This window comes from Scleropages formosus, chromosome 6 (genome assembly GCF_900964775.1).
Source record: "Scleropages formosus chromosome 6, fSclFor1.1, whole genome shotgun sequence".
Taxonomy (NCBI): Eukaryota; Metazoa; Chordata; class Actinopteri; order Osteoglossiformes; family Osteoglossidae; genus Scleropages; species Scleropages formosus.
Window position 1 is genome coordinate 10,940,213 of NC_041811.1, and position 26,755 is coordinate 10,966,967.

Sequence of the window (26,755 nt, forward strand, 5' to 3'; positions counted from 1 at the left end):
GGCTGATAAACTCATACATATAATGATCACTTCAAGTTAAATGGGTTGTACAAGCTAGTGAATAACGGGGTGTGTTTCTTTTTTTATGCCTGTCTTCTGTGTTGACTTATTTTTGGTTGAAGCAATAATGCCAAAATGAAATCTTTTCTGTGTTGTCACATGAGGTTTCATTTATCTGTTGTTAGGTCGTGTTGAGTTTAGTAAAAGACTTGGTTATACCCCCATTGTAAAAGCATAGAATTGAAAGGTGGCCTGCTTTATTTTTCGCTTAACTGTTTTCCATTAAATTAACATTTAATTTTTCAAATTAAGTCTGCAATGCATGAGAAACACAACATATACTATAGTACAGTATATCCAATCAAGTTTCAAGTATACAGTATATTCAGACATACTTAAAAGGTAAAGAAAATTATGATCAATTTATTATATTAAAGTGCTTTAATTCATTTTACTGTAACGTAGTCTTTTATTTATTCATTTAGCTGACACTTTTTTCTAAAGCAACTTCGTGAGTGCAATTTGTGTACTAAACCTCTTATAATTATTTACCCATTATGAAGCTAGGTCATTTTTACAGGAGCAGCTAAAGGTAAGTACTACAGCTGGAGATAGAAGCCAAACTTGAGTCCTTGGAGGTGAAGCCCTAACCAGTATACAACCTACTACCCTCAGAGTTCCCATTTAGCATTCTGTAGTTTTAAGCCAGGTTACATCAGTGCAGCCACAATAAGTGTAAAGAATTCAGAGGGACATGATTCTCATAAAGTACAACCTTACATCTCATTCTGCTATACATATCTACGGGGGGGTGCAGGGGTGCAGCGGTGCAGCGGGTTTGACCAGGTCCTGCTGTCCAGTGGGTCTGGGGTTCGAGTCCCATTCAGGGTCCCTTGTGACGGACTGGCGTCCCGCTTTGGGTGTGTCCCCTGCCCCTCCAGACTTGCACCCTGTGTTGCTGGGTTAGGCTCCAGCTCACCACGAACCCTTTAACTTGTAATGACCACAACATCCAATCTAAGCAATTTTTTATTTCCAAATAGACAGTCAGGTCATATTCCCATATCCTCCATCAGCCAGGGGAAAAAAAAAAAAACACAAAAGATGGCACTGATTTGGTGAACATTGAAACCCCCTTTCTAAATAATCACAATAGGCTTGAACAAAAAAACTTCAACCATCATGCCTACACAGACCGTATTGCTCACAAGTGGCAGGCCTGGTAAATTATTATTAATTATATTATATTTATACAATGCCAAGGTTGGCCCATGGGGAACAAAGTATCTAAACCAATTAGGAACAAGTACTTAACTGCTTAAACTGCTTTAGTACATATCCAGCTGTAAAATGGATGGCATTCTTAAATTATTCTGAAATTATAAGTCATTTTTCTTTGGATGAAGGTGTCTTAAATTCAACAAAACAAAGAAGATTTATTTAGTCTGAGATTAGAAACTGAAAGAGAATACAGACTCATCAGTTATAAATTGATAATGACATACATTTAGAGATCGTTGATTTTAGTGGGTAGGGGGCGCGGTGGTGCAGTGGGTTGGACCGGATCTTGCTCTCTGGTGGGTCTGGGGTTCAAATCCCGTTTGGGGTGCCTTGCGGCAGACTAGCGTCCCGTCCTGGATGGGTCCCCTCCTCCTCCGGCCTTATGCCCTGTGTTGCCGGGTAGGCTCCGGTTCCCTGTATGGGACAAGCGGTTCTGTGTGTGTGTGTGTGTCTGTGTGTGTGTGTGTGTCTGTGTGTGTGTGTGTCTGTGTGTGTGTGTGTGTGTGTGTGTGAGAGAGTGATTTTAGTGGAGATCTTGACTTCCAAAGTTTGGTTTAGGGTTTACTTGCACATTTATTATTGGGTTCACTGTATTATTACAGTGACTGTATTACTGTGACATGCCAGAAATCAAATGTCAATACTGAAAGACAATGAAAGCAATTAAAACATTTTATGCAATCATTTTAGGTTTATGGGTAGATACATTATAATAGCTTTTATAATGTAAATAATATGTACAAATCTATTTATCAAGTACACTGTAATCACGTACAAATCTATTTATGAAGCACAATATGTTTTTTTATAATGCAGCATTTAATAATCAATTTGGTTTTTCAATGAAGATTTATTATAGATTGAAAACTATTCATTTACACAAGTGAAGACATAGTACAAGCCAAGTTGCTACTTTCTCTTATATACTCATAAAATTCTCATTCTCAAGTCCTTTTCATCCCCTTGATTAGGCAGGAAACCATCTGTTCAGTTGTTTTTTTTTTATTTTTGTTTTGCTCCACTATCCAATTTGTGCAATACCATGTACAACAGACTCGTGTCTTGAAAAATTGAGAACTAATATTAAAAAAACTAGCTTACACTAATGTTTCAACTGGGGCCAATATAAACATCGTAAAAAAATCATAAAAGACCATTTCTGTCTATTCACACTTCCCAGCCAGAACAGATAATCATTTTCCATTATTTACTTAACTCTAGATTGCATCAGTTAAACAAGGCAGCTGGCTCCATTTTGTAAATACATTTAAAAGAGATGGCAATCCTGCAGTTATGAAGTTCTTCATTACAAAGCCATTTTCAACACTGTTTATGAAGGCAGTCATTTATTTCCTATTATTACGTGGGGTGTGAAAAAGAAAGTGCACCTTTCTCACTTCCAGGCCTCATCAAGTCCTGACAATAGATAAAGTTAACCTTGCAGCACAAATACTCTATCCATTCATCCAGTTTTAATAACCGCTTGTCCTAAGCAGGGTGCTGGTTATTTGGAGCTTATCCCAGAAGCACTGGGCACAAGGCTGAAGGTACAACCTGGATGAGACATCACTCCTTGTGAGGGTAGCCATTTACACCCGCACCCATTCACACACTAAAATCAGTTTAATGTCACCAATCCACTTGAAGCACGTCTTTGGGCTGTAGGAGGGAACCGGAGCACCAGGAGGAAACCCATGCAGGCACAGAAAGAACACGCAAACAGAGTGAGTAGGGTTCAAACCCACGTTTTCCTGCAACACCCAGGTGCAGAGAAGTGCTACAGTGCCACCGGAACAAATACTCATTCACATTAATTCATATAGTGCAACATGCGCACTCATGCATTCTCAGACTATGGGCAATTTAGAGTCACCAAATCACTTGAAACATATCTTTGGGTAGTGGGAGGAAGCCAGAGGAAACCCAGTGGAAAACATGGAGAACATAGAAACTGTTCACAGACAGAGCTAAATTTGAAGCCATGTTCAAACCCTCACTTCCATACTAAGTAGGTGAGTGATTTAACATAATTGCTGGTCAACAAATTAATATAATCTGTACATCATCAGGAAATGATATTGTGCTTGTAAAAGCAGAATTGTTGATGGTTTGGTCAGGTGTGTCCAGGTTTGCATTGAAACAGTAGGCTAAGAACAAAAGGGTATATATGGTGATCACAGACAATAAACTGTTGCTATTCATCAGTCTGTGATGGGTTATAAAGCCATTTCCAACCAAGTCCAACATTGCACAATGAGAAAGGTCATTTACATTCAAGACAGTTGCCAGTCTACCCAGGAGTAGGTGTTCTAACAACTTCACGCAGAGATCAGACTTTATGGCACTCATATGAATTGAAAAGAACTGAAGAGCCACATCCAGGCCTCCACAGGCCTATGTCAATACAGTAAATGTTAGAGTTTATCACTCCACCATAAGGGTATGCTAACATGCAGAAGACATGTGCCGAAAGGTAAGTGTACCCTTTGACTCAGTAACTTGTAAAACTGCATTTATCAGCTTTAACTTGAAGTAATTATTTTATAAATGAGTTTTATAACACCTAGGAGAAAGTCTGTCTAAATCCTCCATAAAAAGTAGCTTCAGTTCATGTCGTGTTACTTGAACCCATGTTCAATTTATGTGAAAGATGCCAGCCAGTCCATGGCCACATTGCCAAAATCGGACCTTAAACTGCAAGTGCAGAAAACTGCACTACACCGCTATGCTACTGAAGAATAACAATGAGCAGCACCAACCCATGGTTGACACATTTTATAAATCTTAGGCATTTTTTCAGGAACCGTCTGGAGAAAAGAACGTATATTACATTTTCTGTGACAGTGGTAGATAGAACTAAGAGAAAAATAAAAGTAAATGTAAAAGTAAATTCTGTTACATAGGTTAAAGTGGCCCCTCTCGAACCGCCACCTTCACGTTGTGGAGGGGTTTGAGTGCCTGAATGATCTCAGAAGCTATGTTGCCTGGGGCTATATGCCCCTGGTAGGGTCTCCCATGGCAAACAGGTCCTGGGTGACAGACGAGACAAAGCGTGGTACAAAATCCCCTTATGATGACCATTAAATCAAGGTTCTCGTTTCCCCTTCTGGTATGGGGTCACCGGGGCCCCACCCTAGAACCAGGCCTGAGGGGGTGGCTTGCATGCGAGCGCCTGGTGGCCAGGTCTATGCCCATGGGGCCTGGCCAGGCTCAGCCCGAAGCCAAGATGTGGAGCCGCTCTTCGGTGGGCTCACTACCTACCGGAGAGGCTGTAAGAGGCCGGTGCGTTGTGATTTGGGCGGTGGTCGGGGCCGAGTGCCCGGCCGACCCAAACCTCGGGCGCCAACTTTGGCTTTTGGGACTTGGAATGTCACCTCACTGTCCCACTGGGGACTCTGTCGTTCTACTGGGGGACTTTAACGCCCACATGGGCAGCGACAGTGACACCTGGAGGGGCGTGATTGGAAGGAACGGCCTCCCTGATCTGAACCCGAGTGGTGAGTTGTTATTGGATTTCTGTGCTAGTCACGGCTTGTCCATAACAAACACCATGTTCATGCATAAGGATGTCCATCAGTGCACTTGGCACCAGGACACCCTAGGTCGGAGGTCGATGATCGACTTTGTAGTCGTTTTTTCTGATCTTCGGCCATATGTCTTGAACACTCGAGTGAAGAGAGGGGCTGAGCTGTCAACAGATCACCACCTGGTGGTGAGTTGGATTCAATGGCGGAGGAAAAAGCTGGACAGACCTTGCAGGCCCAAACGCATAGTGAGGGTCTGTTGGGAACATTTGGTGGAGGCCCCTGTCAGAGAGGTCTTCTACTCCCACCTCCGACAGAGCTTCAGCCAGGTCCCGAGGGAGACTGGGGACACTGAGTCCAAATGGACTATGTTCCACACCTCCATTGTCGGGGCGGCGGTTCGGAGCTGCGGCCATAAAGTCTCTGGCGCCTGTCGCGGCAGCAATCCCCGAACACGGTGGTGGACACCGGAGGTAAGGGATGCCATCAAGCTGAAGAAGGAGTTCTATCGGGCCTGGCTGACTCATGGGACTCCTGAAGCAGCTGACGGGTACCGGCGGGCCAGACGGAACGCGGCTCTGGCAGTCGCCGCGGCAAAAACTCGGACCTGGGAGGAGTTCGGTGAGGTCATGGACGAAGACTTTCGGTCGGCCTCAAAGAGATTCTGGCAAACCGTCTGACGACTCAGAAGGGGGAAGCAGTGTTCCGCCAACACTGTTTACAGCGGAAGTGGTGTGCTGCTGACCTCAACTGAGGATGTCCTCGGGTGGTGGAAGGAGTACTTTGAGGATCTCTTCAATCCCTCTGACACGCCTTCCATAGAGGAAGCTGAGGCTGGGGACTTGGAGGGGGACTCGTCCATTACCCTGGCTGAAGTTGCTGAGGTAGTCAAAAAACTCCTCGGTGGCAAGGCTCCGGGGGTGGATGAGATCCGCCCCGAGTTTCTCAAGTCTCTGGATGTTGTGGGGCTGTCTTGGCTGACACGCCTCTGCAGCACTGCGTGGAGCTCAGGAACGGTGCCTCTGGATTGGCAGACCGGGGTGGTGGTCCCTCTTTTTAAGAAGGGGGACCGGAGATTGTGTTCCAACTATAGGGGGATCACACTCCTTAGCCTCCCTGGGAAAGTCTATGCCAGGGTACTGGAGAGGAGAATCCGACCGATAGTCAAACCTCGGATTCAGGAGGAGCAATGCGGTTTTCGCCCTGGCCGTAGAACACTGGACCAGCTCTATACCCTCACTAGGGTGTTGGAGGGTTCATGGGAGTTTGCCCAACCAGTCCATATGTGTTTTGTGGACCTAGAGAAGGCATTCGACCGTGTCCCTCGTGGCATTCTGTGGGAGGTACTTCGGGATTATGGGGATCAGGGCTCGCTGCTACGGGCTGTTCGTTCCCTGTATGACTGGAGCAGGAGCTTGGTTCGCATTGCCGGCAGTAAGTCAGACTTGTTCCTGGTGCATGTTGGACTCCACCAGGGCTGCCCTTTGTCACCGATTCTGTTCATTATCGTCATGGGCAGAATTTCTAGGCGCAGCCAGGGAACGGAGGGTGTCTGTTTTGGTGGCCGCAGGATCTCGTCTCTGCTTTTTGCAGACGATGTGGTCCTGTTGGCTTTATCGAATCAAGACTTAGAGTGTGCACTGGAGAGGTTTGCAGCCAAGTGCGAAGTGGTGGGGATGAGAATCAGCACCTCCAAATCTGAGGCCACTTTTCTCAGTCGGAAAAAGGTGGATTGCCCCCTCCAGGTTAGGGGGGAGTTGCTCCCTCAAGTGGAGGAGTTTAAGTATCTCGGGGTCTTGTTCACAAGTGAGGGAAAAATGGAGCGTCAGGTTGACAGATGGATCGATGCGGCGTCCGCAGTGATGCGGTCATTGTACCGGTCTGTTGTGGTGAAGAAGGAGCTGAGTCGTAAGGCAGAAGCTCTCAATTTACCGGTCGATCTACATTCCTACCCTCACCTATGGTCATGAACTTTGGATCATGACCAAAAGAATAAGATCGCGGATACAACCGGCAGAAATGAGTTTCCTCCGCGGAGTGGCTGGGCGCACCCTTAGAGATAGGGTGAGGAGCTCAGTCACCCGGGAGGGGCTCGGAGTAGAACTGCTGCTCCTCCGCATCGAGAGGAGCCAGTTGAGGTAGTTCGGGCACCTGTTCCGGATGCCTCCTGGACGCCTCCCTGGTGAGGTGTTCCGGGCATGTCCCACTGGGAGGAGGCCTCGGGGCAGACCCAGGACACGTTGGAGAGACTACATCTCCCAGCTGGCCTGGGAACGCCTTGTGGTTCCCCCAGAGGAGCTGGAGGAGGTGCGCGGGGAGAGGGAAGTCTGGGGGGCTCTGCTTGGACTACTGCCCCCGCGACCCGGTCCCGGATAAGCAGAGGAAGATGGATGGATGGAGGTTAAAGTGGACTCAAATATTCAAATAAGTATTAGTTTACTCTAAACAGCTGCACTCACATACACTTACAGTACAAGGGATCATACAAGGAATTTATCCACAGCTTCACATTTAAACTGGACAAACTGTAAGTAAGCAGGTATGCTCCTTTGTTATAAGGATTACACTTAAAAGCAGCAAGTAGCATGCAAACCTGTTTTGCTTAAACATGAAACTCTCACAATAAAGAAACACAGGGAAAAGTTCACAATAATGGGAAAATCAACTTTAGTATCCTATCACAATGCATGCTGGGATAGCAGCCGCTACCTGAAGTGCAAAATCCAGCAGAATGGGAGACCTCATTTGCCTTTTTTTTTCCACCAACAGTAAAATAAATGTAAGCAATATTCACACTCACAGTGATCTTTCCTATTCAGTTATGTTGTTACTCCGCATCTATCCAAGTCAACTGAAAAACCGGAAAAAAAATTGCCAAGGGTGCTGACAAAAAAATCTTACAGTGGCGATAACGCAGTGAGGCAATTCACAAATTTATATAAAAAAATGTTCCATATTCTCTTTTGTCTTTACAAAGGAATACACATATTTAGACAAATGACTTCTTCAAAAGGTTGAGCTGATAAAACAATGCAGACAGATTTTTTGCAATGTGTGCTGAATCTACTAGATCTTTAGATGTCAAGGCTATTACTTCGCTGATATAACCAGGAAAAACAGGCCTAATAACTAGCCATTTTTGTTTTGAAAGAAAAAAAGTGTTTTTCCTTGGATGCATATCTAGCTAATGAAGAGTCCTCAGCATTTACAGTATATCTTTCCAATGAGCATTTCCCAAAGTAAAAGAGTGACTGTACACCCAAATTACGGCTTGATGGTTTAAGACAAACATTGTGCATGTCCTGCTTTGTTTGGCAATAAGGAATTAAAATCACCATTCACATGCACTGACTCTTTTGTGTTGTGTGTGTGTATTGCTCATGAGTGAATACAGAAAGACTTAAGCTTCCCCAATGATTTGCCTTTTTCTGCAGGCATTAATGGTTCATGAAGCACATTTTGCATAAATGAGATAACTTGACTGATTCTGAAATCTTTCAACTAAGATGACATCTGTTTTAGAATTTACAGCAACATTTACAACATTTTTGTAGTTGCAGTATAACTATAATGAAGTAATTAGCAACAAGCCCATGGCCATTTTTTGCGCATAACTACATTGCTGGGTGCAGTAATATAAGTTTACTGTAGATATTTGGTTTTTTAATGCATGTGCAGTGAACATGCCGGCGGTTATGTTTGAAAATTGTTATATTTGTGCCCATTGCAGGCAGCCTGTCCAATAGATTTCAAGCAGTGCATATGAAAACACCCGGTCATACCGATCAATGTCCTATATATGCATCCGCCCACTCCCTTCCCAGCTTCCACCTGTCTCCCTGGCCCCATGCCATGGGGCATGTGATCCCCCACCACTGCCACACTGGTTTAGCCCTTTGCTGCCAGAGGAAGGGATGCTGGGTTTGATACCTGCCAGGCGAGCATGCTCTTTCAGCTGCTGTAGGATGCTGAGTCTGTGGCACACACACACACACACACACACACACACACACACACACACACACACACACACACACACACACACACACACACACACCTACAACTACACAAACAACTTTGGTTTCAGATATGATTTCACACAGACTTTCATTTCTCTCATTTTCTCATTCTAACCATATCCGCAATGAAACATATCATGAATTATTATTTAATTATTATTATACCATGAAATTTCACAAGAAAGTCAGCAAAACACAAATGCACACCGATTAATATTGCATCCATTTGGAACGGGACAGCAGGTATGAAGGACGGGGTTTTAGATGACTGACTGCTGCATTTGTCCGGCCCCATGCAAATCACTCTGAATAATGATGGCCAGCTGGCCCCTGCTGCCACAGTGTAAAGAGCCAGGTTGTCAGAAGTGACAGGCAGAATGACCTGCAGGGCAAACAAAAAAGAGAAGTCCCTGCCAATGTTAGTCTGTTACGCACATCTTGAAGTCATATTTGAGTTATTTAATGTATCTATTCTGTATGCTGTCTGAGTGTGTGAAACCATGTGCTGCTGTGCATCATATGACCTAAGGCCTGACAAGCTTTTCTTAACTATATTGAAAGTGTAATTTTAACACAAAAATGTTTTCATTCATTCCTGACATAGAGCATCTCATTACATAGTCACAGAAAAGCAGGTGTATATAAATGCCAAATGCAATGAAAATACTGTGAGAATCGTAATGCTGTTTTTAAGATCTCTTTGCAAATCTGACCTCAATATTGTGCTGACTTTTTTTCGTACCATATAAGGTTTTTCAGAAGTGTGTCAGCTGAGACAATTAATAATGTAATAGCGCATTATTTTTTCATAAGAGATGGGTCATGAGTTTGCATTCTGATAGCATTGCATATGAATTCATTTAAATCATGTTTGAAAAAGCAGAAAAGACTAAGCAGCAGGGGGGCTGAAGAAAGGAAACAAAGCAAGGAGTATCTGACAGTTCAAAGAAATTTATCAAATTGAAAATAAATTATTTGTCAAAGTATTGTGGCTAATCATTAATTGCAGCAGTTTCATAAAGGAAGGGTAGTTTATGGTTCATGATCTGACCTTCACAGTCTTAATCACAGCTTGTCTGCAGACGGTATGTATGTCAACAAATTCCTCCAAATTCTACATATGAGCACATTAAAAATCAGTTTCAATACTGGGCTACGAATTTAACGGGAGTCGTAAAAACCCATTTAATGAGTTATTGTAATTGGTTGCAGTGTTTGGCCACGCTGTCACATAAACAGATGGTGACGATTTTACATACCGTCTATCTGTCCGAAATATGACAAGTGTTTGATAGTCTTCCCCCCTAAAAACAATCAAGCACACGGTTTACATAAGAAGGCAATACATCAATGTTACTTCCAGCTATGGCTCGGCAAACAATTATTCAGAGTCGTGGGAATAATGGCATTGGTGCTGAAAGTCTGTGGAAAGTTTGAGAATCACTTCTGCATACGACTGCCAATACCACCAAAGGACATGACAGAGTCAATGATCAGATGAGGAAAGGTTAATATTTGTAAAGCCTTCACTCTATACAAAGTCATGTCATGTCATTTTCAGAACCGCTTGCCCCTTACGGGGTCACGGGGAACCGAAGCCTACCCGGCAACACAGGGCGTAAGGCCAGAGGGGGAAGGGGACACACCCAGGACGGGACGCCAGTCCGCCGCAAGGCACCCCAAGCAGGACTCGAACCCCAGACCCACCGGAGAGCAGGACTGCAGTCCAACCCACTGCGCCACCGCACCCCCCTCTATACAAAGTTTCTATTTAAATGTTAAGGGATTTACACCTTTTTTTTGTTTTGTTGTTCATTTCTTAGCTCAAGAGCTTTAAACCTCAGATTCAGCTCAGTCTGTGTGAAGTTCGCATATTTTCCATTTCTTTCCTTTGGATACTCTGGTTTCCACTCACAGTGCAGAGTCCGAAGACCCATATTTCAGGCAAATGGGTGACTAAACTGTCTGTAGTGTCTAAGTGAATGACTTTGCGTGATTGCCCTATGATGGACCAGCATCCTTACCTCAAGCCTTATTTTTCCAGGATAGGCTCTAGACATCTACAGTCCTGCATTGGATAAAGGACTGATGAATGTTGAGTGAGGGTTCTGTGTTTATAACTTTCACCTCTCTGTATTACTGTGTTTCTCTGGATGAGACCTACTGTTGAGAAGAGTTTATCACCAACCTATGGGCAATGTCTATGAAAAAGATCACGACCCAAGCTGTACTCTGTCTCACACTGGCTGCTTCTGTCTTTTCTCAATACACTTCTATGGTCTGCTCAGTTCACCAATATTAAATGAAAGTTGTGTTTATTTAGAGATAACTGTACTTTTCAGGGTAGTTCTTTACACACATTGCTATAATTTCCCTTTTTCAAAGTGAAAATGTTTTGATCTCACAGACCAATTTCGGTACTGTAACATAGAAATTATAGGTGACTTCGAAAAAAAAACAAAACCACCATGAAAATACACACACACACACACATTTTCAGAACCGCTTGTCCCATACGGGGTCACGGGGAACCGGAGCCTACCCGGTAACACAGGGCGTAAGGCCGGAGGGGGAGGGGACACACCCAGGACGGGACGCCAGTCCGTCGCGAGGCACCCCAAGCGGGACTCGAACCCCAGACCCACCAGAGAGCAGGACTGTGGTCCAACCCACTGCGCCACCGCACCCCCACCACCATGAAAATAATAAACATAAAATTAATAAATTCTTAATGAAAGACAAGTTTTTTGGCTACCCTTTGTATTTAACCTAAAACACAGAACAAATTTTTTTTTTTAAGTTTATTCAAACAAACTGAGGCAAGTTAATACCCGCAATAAGGCTGAGTGAACGCAAGGGCTCTGGGTTTCTTGCTTTTGCCCATCTGTTTGGCAGGTTGCCCCACAATTAGGCGTAAATGACTGCGGCTAGGCTGGAAAGAGAACGGGTGCCATTATCAGAAGCTATGGGGTCTGTTCATCGGCTAAATTATCAGAACAGATGGAAAAAAAAGAAGATTCATCACAGCAAACTGCCTTTTCTCAATGGCCCCTTCTCTCCCTTTGCATATATATGGGTTTAAAAAATTTCCTTGCTCAGCAAATACTCCCCTGACTTTATACTCCATCTTATTTAATTTTAACCTACTGAGCTTGTTTATTTTCATTTAGTCGATATTAAATTGTTTCGGCAAATACCTCTCATCAGCAAATACTTGTCATTTCCAAAGACCCTTTGTGAAGAAAATCTATATATTTAGTGTGTATAATTTTATAGTGCTGTCATTCAGCATTTTGCACCGTGTGCTCATTTTCAATACTGTTAATGGGATGTAGGGCACAGGCCCCATGCACAATTTCAGCTCCATGAGTGAGCGTAAATGTCCATTTCAAAAAGGTGAAACTGTGCAATAAATCACAAGCCTCTGTGTGTGCTTCTGTCATATTTGCATGCTGAGTGAATTTACACATTTTCTGTTCTTATTTTTAATTTTTTAATTTTTTATTTTTCAGTTTATCTTGTCCCACTGACAAGAAGCACAAAATCTAATGGCTTCCAGTTCTCACTTTTGGCTCAGATGTGATGCTGTCATGGTGTCACAACGGAAGGAAGCCATCGGACCCAAGCACTAGAGCGATGAACAAGGCTGAACAAGGTTCCGCATTTGAGTGTGCTCCTGACCGCCCTTTTATGTGTTCACTCCCTGATCTGCCGCAGGTGGTCCTTGTTGCGCCGAGGAGGGTGTGACAGATAAAATGAGCTCCCTCTGTCCCTCAGAACTGCCGAATCCCTGTCAACATTGCAGAGGGGTCTCAAAATCCATCTCTTCAGGTCCTATTTCTCTACTGATCTCCACACAGGTTTACCAGTATGTTCTTTAACACCCGTCACTTTTTTAACTACTTATTTCACTATTCGTGTGTCACTTTCAAAGGTCAGTGCTTGAATAAGAGTCTGGAACTGGCAAAACTGTGGTATAAAACAAGTTGTGGTTTAATAATCTTGTTTTTGTATTTAAGCTTCTGTGAAATGCATTTTCTTTACTTGCAGCTATATGTAGCTTTGCAGAAAATTGTCTGCCAAATGAAAAAAAAAAATGTAAATATCTGAGAAATTTCTGTGTGCAAGATCTCCAAAGGCCCCCATATTCCTACTGAACCCAAAAAGATTCAGAGATAGATGACCGTGAAAGTGAAAAAAAATTTGCTATCATACTTCTTACGACCACTATTTTTATTCCTTTGCTTCCTCCTGCGCCTGCCAATGATTTCTTTGCTCTCCCAGCATGTTTCCATAACTTGGCCCGTCATCATGATGGGGGCTGGCTGCTGATCACACTGCCCACGTTGTGGAAATATTTACAGCTCAGCCATGGACGCGTGTGAAACAAACACAAGGGATGAATAAGGAGAGTACCCCCTCTGAGAGCCCAGGAACCCACGTCTGCTTCGTGTGCTGATCTCTGCCAGGGCCACCTATCTCCCAACACAGGTCTGTTGGCATGGAACTGGAGTGCCATGATAATTGAGAAGAAAGGAAATAAATTCAATATTAAAAAGCATTGAGAGCACGACTGCATTTGAGCAATTTATTGAATTCAATAAGGGTGAACTGGAAATGGTGAAGGGACCTGGGGTCTGGCAGGGTTAATGTGAATACCAACAAAAGAAATGTAGTAAGAAATGAATGGTTCACTAGCACATGTAATTCTGAAAAAAAGAACATATTTCAGCATCAGTTATGTAGCTATTATGCAATTTCTTTGTTTTTTTCATCAGTCTGTTTGTTCATTCATTCGTTCGAACTGGGTCAGAAAAACCAAGAGATAAAATCAGTATGCCTAGAAAATAAAAAATGCATACAGACACAAGAACATACAACACAGGGACAAAATGTTACCAATTATTGGGAATTTGACACGGAGAGGAATTTGAATTACATAGAGGACCGGCATTAGTAAAAACAAGGGATGATTAAAATAATGATACCGGCACACACAGACAAACACACTTCATAAACACACTATTGTACTGTGACAAAAGGCTAAGGATGGAAGATGTGAGCCATTCACTGCTGAGATTACACAGGAAATGTAAAAAAAATGTGTCTTAATTGTCAGGAAATTGGACATTGTTTCTGAAAAAAGCACTCTGTCTAAGGGTATAAATGAACAAAACGGTTGTCCTGGGGTCCAAAAATTGCAAATGATGTTTGTTTAATTTTTAGGTCTAACCCAATACACTCCAGAGGAACATGTTTTTTTTTTTTTTTCAAAATTAAGAAAAGCAAACGACTCTGTACAGCACAAAGAATTTTGAAAAAAAGAATTTTCAAAAAAGTATTTAAAAAGAACAACTATAACTCTTTAAGTGAAAATGTGTTAAACTAAAACTGAGGGGTTTAACACATGCAATAATGTATACTTTGAAGAGAATTTATTACCTTATTAAATTTATGCATGATCAGAAATAGTATACCACCTGGAATCTGGGCTGGAACACAGTCCATGAGTGGGAAAATGAAAAAAAAAGACTTTTGTTTGCAATGCTGTAATAAACTATAATAAACTAAGTGTGACTGGAGTGTTAATCATCTCAAGCACTTAATTTCACTTTGTGTTTCCAGTGCCATTGCAGGTTTTTCATTTATATTCATGGTGTCTAAGAGGCAAATTTTGCAGCAGTTCCAGCAAATCGCGGTTTTCTCACAAAACCTTTCTGGGGCCATGCTTTGTATTCGGTTCTCAGAAGTGATGCTGTGTAGGTGTCCCTGTCTGATTTGTTCTTTTTCACTCCTCTATTGTGATTCTGCTACTGTTCCACAGCAAGTGGCACCACACGGGCCACAGGCAACGGGTGCTGGACTCGGTGGTGATTACACCTGCCAAACAACCCTGAACCTGCGACGCTTACCCGCAGCGTTGGACTGGGTCTATCCGCAGATCAATCTTCCCCTACCAAATAATAGGATCATAGACGTGTTTGGGTCACTTCTTAGGGGCCTTCATCCATTCCTACTTGTTATGAGCTGTGCAAAGACGTGTTTCAGGAATGTCCAGCAATCTAAGTAGTGATTAAATTAATTCTGAGAGAGTTCACATTAGTTGTCCAACTTTTCTGTAACTCCTTTCAGAGTTTATATAATAGCGCTGGGCCCTCAGAGCTCCTGTGCTGTGGGTTCAGACATTGGTTTCTATCTAGCTCAGTCATTGTGGAGTTTGCGCATTCTCTCTGTGTTCACATGTGTTTCCTCCGGGTGCTCCGGCTTCCTCCTACAGTCCAATTACCTGTGTGTCAAGTGAATTAACAGCGCTTAATTACCCTGCTGTCCGTGTGTTTGTGTGCTGCATTGCATAGATGTACGAATGGCTGTAGTGAGTGCAATGTAGTGTATCTAACACTGTATGTCACCTTGGGTAAAGGTTATAGCAAAATACTGGTAATAGTTTCAGAAATATTAGAATACTAGAAAAATATTAAAAGTATCTGCTAAATGAATTAATGTAAATGTAGATATAATCCATGCAGCTCCCCTCAGAGCTGATATAATAAATGTGACTTTCAGAGTTAATTTAACAATCATGATTTTGCTGCATGCCTCCTGCAGCTGCCCGTGGTGTAGCTGTGGGGCACTTCTTATCCAAAGAAAACCAAAGGTTTATCCATTTTATACATGTGTTTTTTTTATTTACCCACAGGATTTAAATTCACCACCTTGCTCAAAGGCACCACAGCAGGGGTTGTCCTGGGATGTGAACCAGTAACTTCAACATTTCAAGTGGGTTTATGAGCTCATCTACTATGGCTGCTAAATACATCACCGTATAAAACTGCCTTGATCTTGACTTAATAACCTTGTCTGTTTTGCAACATTTGCCTGTCTAATTTTTTTAATCTCTTTTTCACAATTAAAATAAGAGCAGGAGTTACTGCTGCTGTCGTTGTTTTTTTATTTTTTTTTTCTTTCCAGTGTTTTGAAATACACGAGACAGTGACAATCTTCAAAAAAACAATTCTGATGGAGATCTCCAAGCTGAAAGGAAAAACTGAATTAACTTCTAGTATCATCAAAAGGCAGCTAATAAAAAAGAAATATATTTTACTTTCTTATCTAAATTATGACAGCCTCTGTATTATGCATCTGCTGATAATAATTTTATTACATTTACTTGGTTAAATAGATTGAAAATTACAATTTTCCTTTTCTTCTTTAAATTTTAAGATGTTTGTGTCATGGAGTCACAGACATGCCACATTTAAACTCTTTGACATCTCATGAGATTGTTATATATAAGGATCAGTTTGGTTTTTACTGAACTGGAGTCATATATTTTACATATACATATTCTTTCTGACTGTTTCCACATTTTCTGTTGGAACTTGTTAAAACATGAACATTAACAGGAACAAATGACTAATTTTGCCGTGTGTGTACGATGTCATCATCCATTGATGTTCTCATTCTTAATTTTCCTGTCTCTTTCTCGTTCCTTTTAATCCTTTTCTTTAATATGGACGGATTAGTAGCTGTGATTTGCATACTGCTGTTGAAGGCTTTTTAGCAGTAACAAAGAGTTTCAGTTTGAGAGGATGCTTTTCCTTTTGTGTAACTGAATTCATGGTTATTTGCATCGGTTCTGGCTCTAATGTGGTCCAGTGACCTCTCCATCTTAGAACTGCTGAATCTTGCTCAGCATTCAAAAAGGGTCTCAAAACTCACCTCTTTTGGACTCACTTCTCTCCTGATCCCCTTTGTGCTCGATAAAGGTGTACTGTTTCATCTGGTTAGCTATTAAAAAAAAAATAAATCACTATATATAGCTATTGGTGCAATGTAAACTGGTTCATACCATTGTATGTGGAAAAAAAATGACTCACGTGTCTGCATCCAAATCTTTCCTTCTGTTGATGTAATGCACTTTTTGTATTCTTCTCAAAGAAGTACGGCCCTTTAGAGAAAAGTGTGGAATATGAATAAACGTCAATGTGTAAATTTGGCTACCATCATGAAATGTGCAATAAGATGTCAGCATTAAATCATCAAACCTGGCTTCTGAGAAAACATTCACTACCAGTGTAAAATCTGAGTACACTTTATGCACATTTTTTTCCTTCAAGAGACATTTAGTTAAAAAGTTTTGACAGGAGGGGGTGTGCGGTGGTGCAGTGGGTTGGACCGCAGTCCTGCTTTCCGGGGGGTCTGGGGTTCGAGTCCCGCTTGGGGTGCCTTGTGATGGACTGGTGTCCTGTCCTGGTTGTGTCCCCTCCCCCTCTGGCCTTACGCCCTGTGTTATCGGGTAGGGTCCAGTTGCCCGTGACCCCGTATGGGACAAGCGGTTCTGAAAATGTGTGTGTGTGTTACCAGGATGCCAGCTGAAATATCTTCCCGGCTCTTCTGGAACAGGTCCCAGAAACATCGAACACCTGCGGGTTGCTTTGCTTTCACTCTTATGTCCTTTTTATTCAAGTCTTGTCCAAGGTCCCCAGGAGTACTCAAACTTCTGACTGGAACTGCCAATGTAATTTTGGCCCACATAATCTCCGTAAAAATGCAGCACTTTCATAACCAAAGAGTGGAGCACTTTTCATCATTTAATATATTTTCGAATGCCAAAGGCGTGGGGCTGAACATTGCAGAAGTCAGCATCCCAGAACTCCCATGTTTACCTTTGCAAAGTGATTACTTTCACAGTCGCAACTACTCCTATTTTCAAGATGCGCCGCATTTTAGGCTCATTTTCCATCATTTCGCCCACATCAGTGTGCAATGAAAGAGAGTACAAATGACCGGGGTGTTTTTTGTTGCACTGTGAGCCAGCTTTGTGTCTATGAAAACTCTAAATGCAGGGCTGATGGCTCGTCCTTTGGCCGCTAATCAGCATCCAACTCATTGCGCTAAATGAAACACACAGAACTGAGGCAGCTGCTCTCAGAATGATTTTATTTCTTTATTTATTTATTTATTCATTTATTGTTCATCATAATGAAGCAAAGATTTAATTAATTAATTTTTTTTTTTTTTTTTTTTTTTCTCGACTGCATTTTGCCCCACACCTCAGCAACCTAATTTACTGTTTACAAGACATAGAAGCCAGAATGTCAGATAGGGGTTAGGAAATGGATATTAATGGTGGATATTAAAACTACTTTGTGAGCACAAAGTAGTTCTTTTTATTTTTATTTTTTGAGCCATTGCTTGCACAATTCCAAATCTTGCATCCACCAATGCTTGGCTTGACAGGTGCACTGGAGATGAGGGAGCAAACAAGTTCTTTCTAATTAGATGGCACTGCGATGTATTTTCTCTTGGTTTTTGTCGGAAGCAAGTTTTTCATTTCCACTGTGTTCATCAGATATACAAATATGGAAAATGGCAGAGAATAGCTCAAAGCATAACACGTGTAAAACACTCATTAAAATGATGTTTTCTTGGCTACACTTTCCAACTTTAATTATGATAATCAACCGAGGTTTCACTTTTTTCTGCTAATCTTAATGACATGCTGGATTCTATTAACTACTTTACAATATTTCACTTGAGACCAGCTTTATACTGTCATGCATTTGCTTTAAAATTTAAATATTAGCACATAACTAATCGGATGCATAAAAAAAGGAATTTTAGAGTAAGTGAACTACAAGGTGGCATCATCACTAAAACTTACAGCACTTTTAATGCACACATTAAAAGCCCAGACGAAAAAGGAAAAAAAAAAACAAAAACTGGCTCATTTACAGAAACCGAACATAATGATATATCTGCAATTAAAATAAATGTGTGATACATTAGTTTTCATTTTCTTAGGAAGAGCAAACCAGAAGGTGTATCACTACACATTCTGGTTTTGATGACTGCCTTTCTCAGAAGGCATCCTTGTGCTCAGAGGCATTGTGGTCAGACAGGTGATCGTGGTCAAGAAGAGAGACACCGGACATACGCAGGTCGGAAAGAAAAGGACCGAGATCGTTTGTCTGTCAGAGTTGCCAAAATCTCTACATCTGATACTCTTTGCAGTGTCTCTCTCTGGACTTTGACCAGTCTCCCATTTTCAGAGGGAGGCTGCCCAGTTTTTATCTCCTCGGCCAACTGCAGGGAAATTAAATAATAATTAGAACCTTGATGGTGTGACATTATCATGTTACTGCAGTTGGTTCCTGGTGTCTCAGACTGCAGAGTTTCTTTCCATTGTGCAACTGTAAATGAAGGCCATCTCAGGTATGTTTATGTAATACCAGTGCAATTTAGTGTGTGCATCAGTATGTGTAAGTGCGAATGTGAGTGGAGTCTGAGTGGGGGGTTACTGTTTGACTGCTGTAATACTGCATTATGTCATTTACCCCCCCACCCCCACCCAATCCCCCACCCACGTAGCACTCTGCACATCTCTCAGACAGGCTCTACTCTGAAGTGAGTGTGGCAGCTATTAAGACCAATTCAGATTTCCACTCCACGTTTCATAAATAAAGCTCTAGATGGATTCTACAAAAGAAAAAAAAAAATCAGGACTGCAGCAGTTTTAATCCTCAAAAAGGCACTCAGGCGGAATATTATCAATTCATGTGGATATTCTCATTGTTCCACATCAGTTGTTTTTTCCATCTGAACTTCCTTTAATCTGTGCTCATTCTGCTGAGAACAGCTTCAGAGCTACCTGGCCGAACCACTGAAGTGCATCAATGCGATAAACAATTTCAACATTAACATCATGATATCTTTTACCATAATTATTCCTGTTGGAAAGTCTTTGCAGAACTGAGAATAACTAAACACAGAGGTTGAAAATACCATTGAGAAATAAGGAGGCCTTCCACAATCACCATCCCAAGGCTTGTTTCAGGCAAAGTTGTGATGGTATTGAAATGCTGAAAAGGTAATATCTTTATTAAAGAGAGCAAGACATCAAGTGTGCAAGAAAAGGAAAAGTCTATTTTCCCAAAACTTTTCTGAATGCCTCCCCCTTCTGCCACTTATTTTATATATTTCTATTTTTAAAGACATTTATGTAACTCAACTGTCCATAATAATCCTTTCCAGTTATCCACCACCCAAAGTCTGTGTTCATTCTAAGATTTTCTTTTTCTTTGCCAGTTTCAGGTTTGACTTTTTCTTTGAAACTATGACTCTAAGGTCAGCATCCTGGTGTTGTCTTTTCACTACAGATGACACTGGCATTTGGCATGTACTATTTAAGGAAGCAACCAACTGAGGACCTGTAAGGCATCTGTTTAGCAAACTACGGACTCTGGTGTACTTATCCTCTTGTGCAGCTGTGCATCTGGGGCTTCTTTTCGAACCTGGTTTGATCCAGTTTGCTGTCTTTTTCTCAAGACAATAATGGAGACCTTTGGATGAAATCTTCAGTTTCTTGGTGTTCATGATACAATTTTTTGACCCATGAAGCAGCTACAACCATTTGCAACATTAGCAATTTTAATTTAATGGTACCTTGATGATAAAAAAAAAAAAAAAGTATCAATTCTAAAACATCAAAATTTTGGGTGATTCCAAACTTTTGAACATTGTTTTGGTTGTGTGTGTGTGTGTGTGTGTGTGTGTGTGTGTGTGTGTGTGTGTGCATAATCAAAGTCTTCTCATTTCAGAACATAGATTGAAGACAAAGGACATTTTATATTAAGTGAAATATGTCAGAATGAGAAAAGATGACTAGGAAAACATCTGGTGTAATTAATTCATGCTATCAATCATCACCAGCCAACAAACATAAAGACTTCATCAAAACACACAAGGACAGTCTGACACTGTATGGAATTTTTATTAATTTTTAAAAACAGTTATTCATTCATTCATTCATTCATTTCTTCAAACTCCACACTTCTTGACTCAGTTTCATTACATCACACAGTAGGTTCACAAAGGTTCAGCCTCTGAAGAAAAACTAATCAAAGCATCTCGGTGTGATCAGAACTGCCAGTCCAGACACTTCTGATTATTCTGTAAAAACCCTAAAAAATGCCAGTAATGGAATATTCCCTTTAGTAATTACCCATCAGTGCTCAGTTATGAATTGACAATGTTTCATGTGTTTTTAAGAAGATGAAATACAGCATAATATTGAAAAGCCCATAGATTACACACTGAAGGACAAGGGGAGCAATTGACAATGCATAAACAGGACCAAAATTTGAGAAGGACCCAAAAAGGAAGATTATGGACATCAAAGGAATGGAATACATGATCCTGACACTGTAATGCATTTTGATGCACGTTGTCAGTATGTGGACAGAAACAAGATTTTATCAGAGGGACAGTAATGAAAAAAATAACACAAGTGACAAGATAAGGGTGCATTTGAACAGGTTTTACTCAGAAAATCTAATATCATTGATGGTTTGTGTGGTCAGCAGAAACACAATGCCCAAAATGATCAACTGTATACTTTCATCAAAGCACAACCTTTTCTTTTCTCTTTCATTGCTGGACTCTTTTTCCCCTTTGAGACCTGAATCCCGTTTTGTTCCTCCTTTCCACCATATACAAAGGGACAAAACTGTCTAAAGGGTACACAACAGGAAACATAATTTATCATAAATGAAAGGGGATAAAGGCCCCATGGGGGGGCTTGAATGCATAAATCATGGCTGTCTTTTCAGCAGCCTTCCTTGGTGGGCCTCTCTCTTCTCACAGCAGGTCTGATGTGAGGGCTCATGCCCACGTATCCGTCACACATTCAACCCTCCAAAGTTCCCAGGGCAGCTGGTTTTTAACTTGATAACAGTGCTGTCATGATTGCTGGTTCAAGTCTAGGATAAGACATTAACATTTATTCATTCAGCTGACACTTTTCTCCAAAGTGACTAATAGTATTAAGCTCCCTAGAGTTATTTACCCTATTTGTAATTGTTACAGTACCTGTTGAGGGTAAACGCCTTGCTCAAACATACCATAGTAAGCTACTATGTCCAAGTATGAAATTAGCAGCACTAACCACTACAATACCTGCCAACCCAGTCTTGCTGTGGACCTCTGAGTTGGAGCTTACAGCTGCATAAATAAATAAAAATAGTAATTAGTTTTCAATAAGAACATCTGGTAATTAACAAAATAGTAATCAGACTTAGAATATCACCTTTAATCGGTTTTTAACCTATCTCTTTGGTTTTTCCATACACAGTGAGTGTGACAGTGAGACACTACAGCCACGGTGGAGAGATGAGAGCCAATGTCTCCTTGCACTTTAATCTGTGTACATCCTGCTTCCAAGAAATTTTTTGGAAAACCCATATTTTACCCTGACCTGTACTTGCTGTTCCTGACTGTGGCCACCCAGATGTTGCTTTAAACAGTCTACCTGAAACCTTAATTAACTGCAAAACAAATTTATTTATGAAGGATTGAAATTAATAAGATCTCTGAATTTTCTCTGCATTCCTGTGAAATCTTAATTTATCAATTCATTATGAGGGAACACATAACAGTGCAACATTGTGACAATGTAAAAAAAAACATATATACAGACATACACACACACACACACACACACACACACATATCCTGCAATCCTGAGATATAAAATAATAACTTCAAAATTATATATGAATATACTTATATATGTACTGTATACATAGATGTATACATCTCTGGGATGGTGTGATGGTGCAGCAGATTCAACGGGTGCCAGCTCTGTGGCAGGTCTGAGCTTCGAGTCTTGCTTGGGTTGCCTTGCAACGGACTGGCGTCTCGTCCTGGGTGTGTCCCCCCTCAGCCTTGCACCCTGTGTTGCCAGGTTAGATTCTGGTTCATTTTGATCACAGTTGGGACAAACAGTGGTTAACCATGACTGGCTGGCATATAACTCCATTATCCTCCCTCATTCACTCATAAGTTAATGTATATGATTGTTTGCTTTTGTTTGTTTCATTAACCACCTTTCCTCAGAAGAACCAGACAGGCAGCATATTGGTGTGACATAATTGGCTTATTCCCACTTTTTTGGGGAATGGACAGTTAAGAACAGAACAACATATATTTCAGGTTACACTTAAGGAGATAAGGAGATAAAGTACCAGAAAAAAGTTCAGTATTTACTACTTATTATTTTATAATTTGGGACTATAGTGTACAATTAACAAGAGGGTCATGCAATTTTAAATAGGCCACATAGGGGTCCCTCGGAAATATAAATTTGGAAAAATGATACATACAGGACCTGTAAATCATGACAGCCTTTTAAGCATAGATGAGGGCTGTCTACCAGAATAAATTGCAGTACGGCTGGTGTTAAAATAGTGAACGTCTTCTGTTGTCCGATCCTAATGTTTTCAGTTTATAGTGCATTTGCTTCTTCAGCTGATGCTTTTCTCCAAAGCTGCTCAAAAGTACTCATCGATCTGGTCATTATTACTAGAAATTTTTGGGGTAAATTCTTTTACCAACAATACTAAATCAGGGGATGCCATGTAAACCTAGAGTCATTAACTACAAAGTAACAGTCCTAACCACTACACCATCCACTGCATGTCTGGGTATTGCTGACAGTTGATGGCCTAAGAGCTCTGGACCAGATTTCCAGTATATGGAGCTCACTGAACTGAAAAGCAGAAGAAAAGAAGAGCACTACACTATCGTAGATGATCATTGCCTCATCCAGGCATTAAGACAGTGGGCTGCAAAGAGAGGGTCAGCATTTGGGGTTTCACTGTAAGGACTTAGGATTTGCGTAAGAACAAGGTCGATCTCAGGCACAGTTAGAAGTGGTGACAGACAGAACCACTTCTTCCTCTTCACCTTCCTTCATCTCCCTGCAGTCAATGTCCTGCATAACCTGGAGACTCTGCTTATGTGATTCAGCACTGGACAGTTCCAGCTGAGCCTTTTAAAGGCAGATTGACAATAAAGGATGGGTTCGACTGGCTAGTCAGATCACATGTTGATTGTGTATCCTAAGGGTCATTATGAATGAATACTTCATTTCATGCTTACAATGCCAGCGATAAAATTTAAATTCCGTTGGCTTCACCTGATTTTCTGATCAAACTATTAATGCAGTGGGTTAAAAGAAAGTAATAATTACCAAATAATGCAAACACAAAAGACCTGTGAAGATGAGAACACAGAAGAATAAAGATGGAAGACCAGAAAATACATTGTGCATTAGAGGAAATAGTTTTCTGTTAGTGTACGTTAAGTTAAATGAGCAACAGCACAACTTTATGCAACGATTCCCTCTGTTGCTCAGTACACTGGAAATATTTCTCTCGGCACTGTTGAACTACATTTCTGCAATAAGAAAAGAAAGAATTAAAGACAATCATTTGATATTTGTTGTCTACAGAGAGCCAGATGTTCCACACAAAACCATTTTCTGCAAGCCGCATAGTGCAATAATCTCAGAGCTTACTGTCTGAAACAATGCCTTTTCAGTCATCTGTTCTCCACGATGGAGTCTGGAGAAAGAGGGTGGGGCTGGGGAAACACACACACACACACACACACACACACACACACACAGTGTCTTGCAAAAGTATTCAAGCCCCTTGAAAATTAGCACCATTTTCTGGATTTTAAAAGACACATACAATTGTTCTCTCCGTCAATGCTTTACTGAGATCTGTTTCACACTAACAGTCTGTTTATAAAGTTAAAATGAATTATTTATCCTCAGATATTAAAAATAAAATGTAAAAATGAAATGTCTTACTTGCATAAGTATTCAAACCCTTATGCTCCGAAACATTAAAGTGGCAAATTGTTCCCAAACAAGACACATATGCCTCACATTTGGACATAATTGAATAATTAATTTTTACCAGTGAGCAATTAAAGTAAAGGTCACATTTTCTGGATGTAAAAATTACTTCATGTTGGGGTCATTAACCAGGCTGTGAACCCACTGTGAAAATGAAGACCAAACAGAATAGTACAGAAGGAAGAGATGAAGTGATCCAGATGCATAAGTCAGGATTTTACATCCCTATATAGGCTTCTGGTATGTTTTCTTTTTCTCTTCTGTACAGGAAGACAAAATTCACAAACACAGAAAGAAAAAACTGGAACTTTTCCTAAGTTATTTGCTTAGTCACTGTCTTAGTTCCTTTTTTCCGTGGAAAGTGGCTTTGTGTTCCATAAATATTCTAAATAGGCACCTGAATATCTGCACCAATTATCACAGTACAAAGAACTTGCACTTAACACTTTATTATTCTACTTGTGATTTTCTTGGCCCCTTGTTAGCTCTCATCACCACTCACCTTGATGTTACACCCAAACTACTCCTAGATGTAATACAGGAAAATGATGCAAAAAATATCAAAGTGTTTGGATGTCCCATTAAGCATTACTAGGTCCATCATCAAGAAGTGGAAGGTCTATGTCACCATCTTGTTGCTGTGTAAAGAAGTTCGTTTGTCAAAACCTAGCGCCCAAGCAAAATGTAAACTGGCAAGGGAAGCGACAAAGACACCAGGCATCACTTTCAAGGAACTACAACTACAGAAGTCAGTTGCTGAAATTAGGGTATGTGTGAGAGTCCACCATATGAAGAACTCTCAATGGCCTGTTTAGGAGGGTGGCAACAATGAAACCATTTCTCAAGAATATCCATGAAATGAGATAGAAGATAGAACATTCCTTCCAAAATTCAAAGCGCTATGTACAGTGCAAACTTAACACTGCCCTTGCCTCAAAAAACAACACCCCTACAGTGAAGTATAGTGGTGGTAACATAATGCTGTGGGGAAGTTTTTCATCTGTAGGGACTAGAAATCTTGTTAAGGCTGATGGAAGAATAGATGGATCTTAATACAGGGAAATTCTGGTGGGCTCAGAAACTGAGGCTTTGGGAGAAGGGTCACCTTAAAACAAGACAATGATACCAAGCACAAGGCCAAGGCAACACTTGAGGGGCTCAAAATAATACACACACACACACACACACACTTTCTGAACCGCTTGTCCCATATGGGGTCACGGGGAACCGGAGCCTAACCCGACAACTCAGGGCGTAAGGCTGGAGGGAGAGGGGACACACCCAGGACAGGATGCCAGTCTGTCGCAAGGCACCCCAAGTGGAACTCAAACCCCAGACCCACCCGAGAGCAGGACCTGGTCCAACCCACTGTGCCACCGCGCTCCCCCTCAAAATAATAATAATTAAAAAAATAAATAAATAAATCAATGTCCTGCGATAGCCTAATGAAAATCCTGTCCTATCCTTCTTAGAAGAATGTGTATTTGTATCTTTTGAAATCAAGAAAATGGTGCTAAGTTTTAAGAGGCTTCAGTACTATTGCAAGGTACAGTATGTATTTGGCTTTACATATACAAAGGAAACAGCAACAGCACAGCCCACACAACTTTAATTAAACTCACTTAAAATTTTCATAATAATATTGTATAGTTACAATTTATGTGAAAGCCCTTAGACCCTGGTAAGGGATGCACCCTTGTAAACTGAAGGTAATTGGTTTTAATCCCCCTCCTGCTGCAGTACTCTTCATCAAGTCACTAACCCATAACTTTAACAGCAAAAATACCCTTCTGTGTAAATGTGTAAATAATATTGTAGTTGCTTCTATAACAATTAAGTGACCTTATACAATTAAAAGTCAGCTAAATATAGGTAAACAGTAATACACTATATCTTGCACAATGCATTTTTTCTTATAAAGCTTATTAAGTAGTCTCAGTTTATTTTCTTTCCTAGTTAGTTTGCCAGTTTCCAGCAGAGTGAAGGTCGATGTCTTTAAATGCATTTCTTCTAGTTTATTTATTTATTTTTGACAGCCTTACGTGAAACTGCTTTGCTGGTGATGCCTTTTTTAACTGAATGATTAAAAATACTCCTCCCACCCAGTTCTCATGTGATAGGTCTCCTTGCAGCTCTGCATCACCTCTGCAAGGGTACCAAACTGGTGTGACTCCAAAGAGTGAAATTCCACTTTATTCACTGCCACCTCACCTATTTTTGATCAG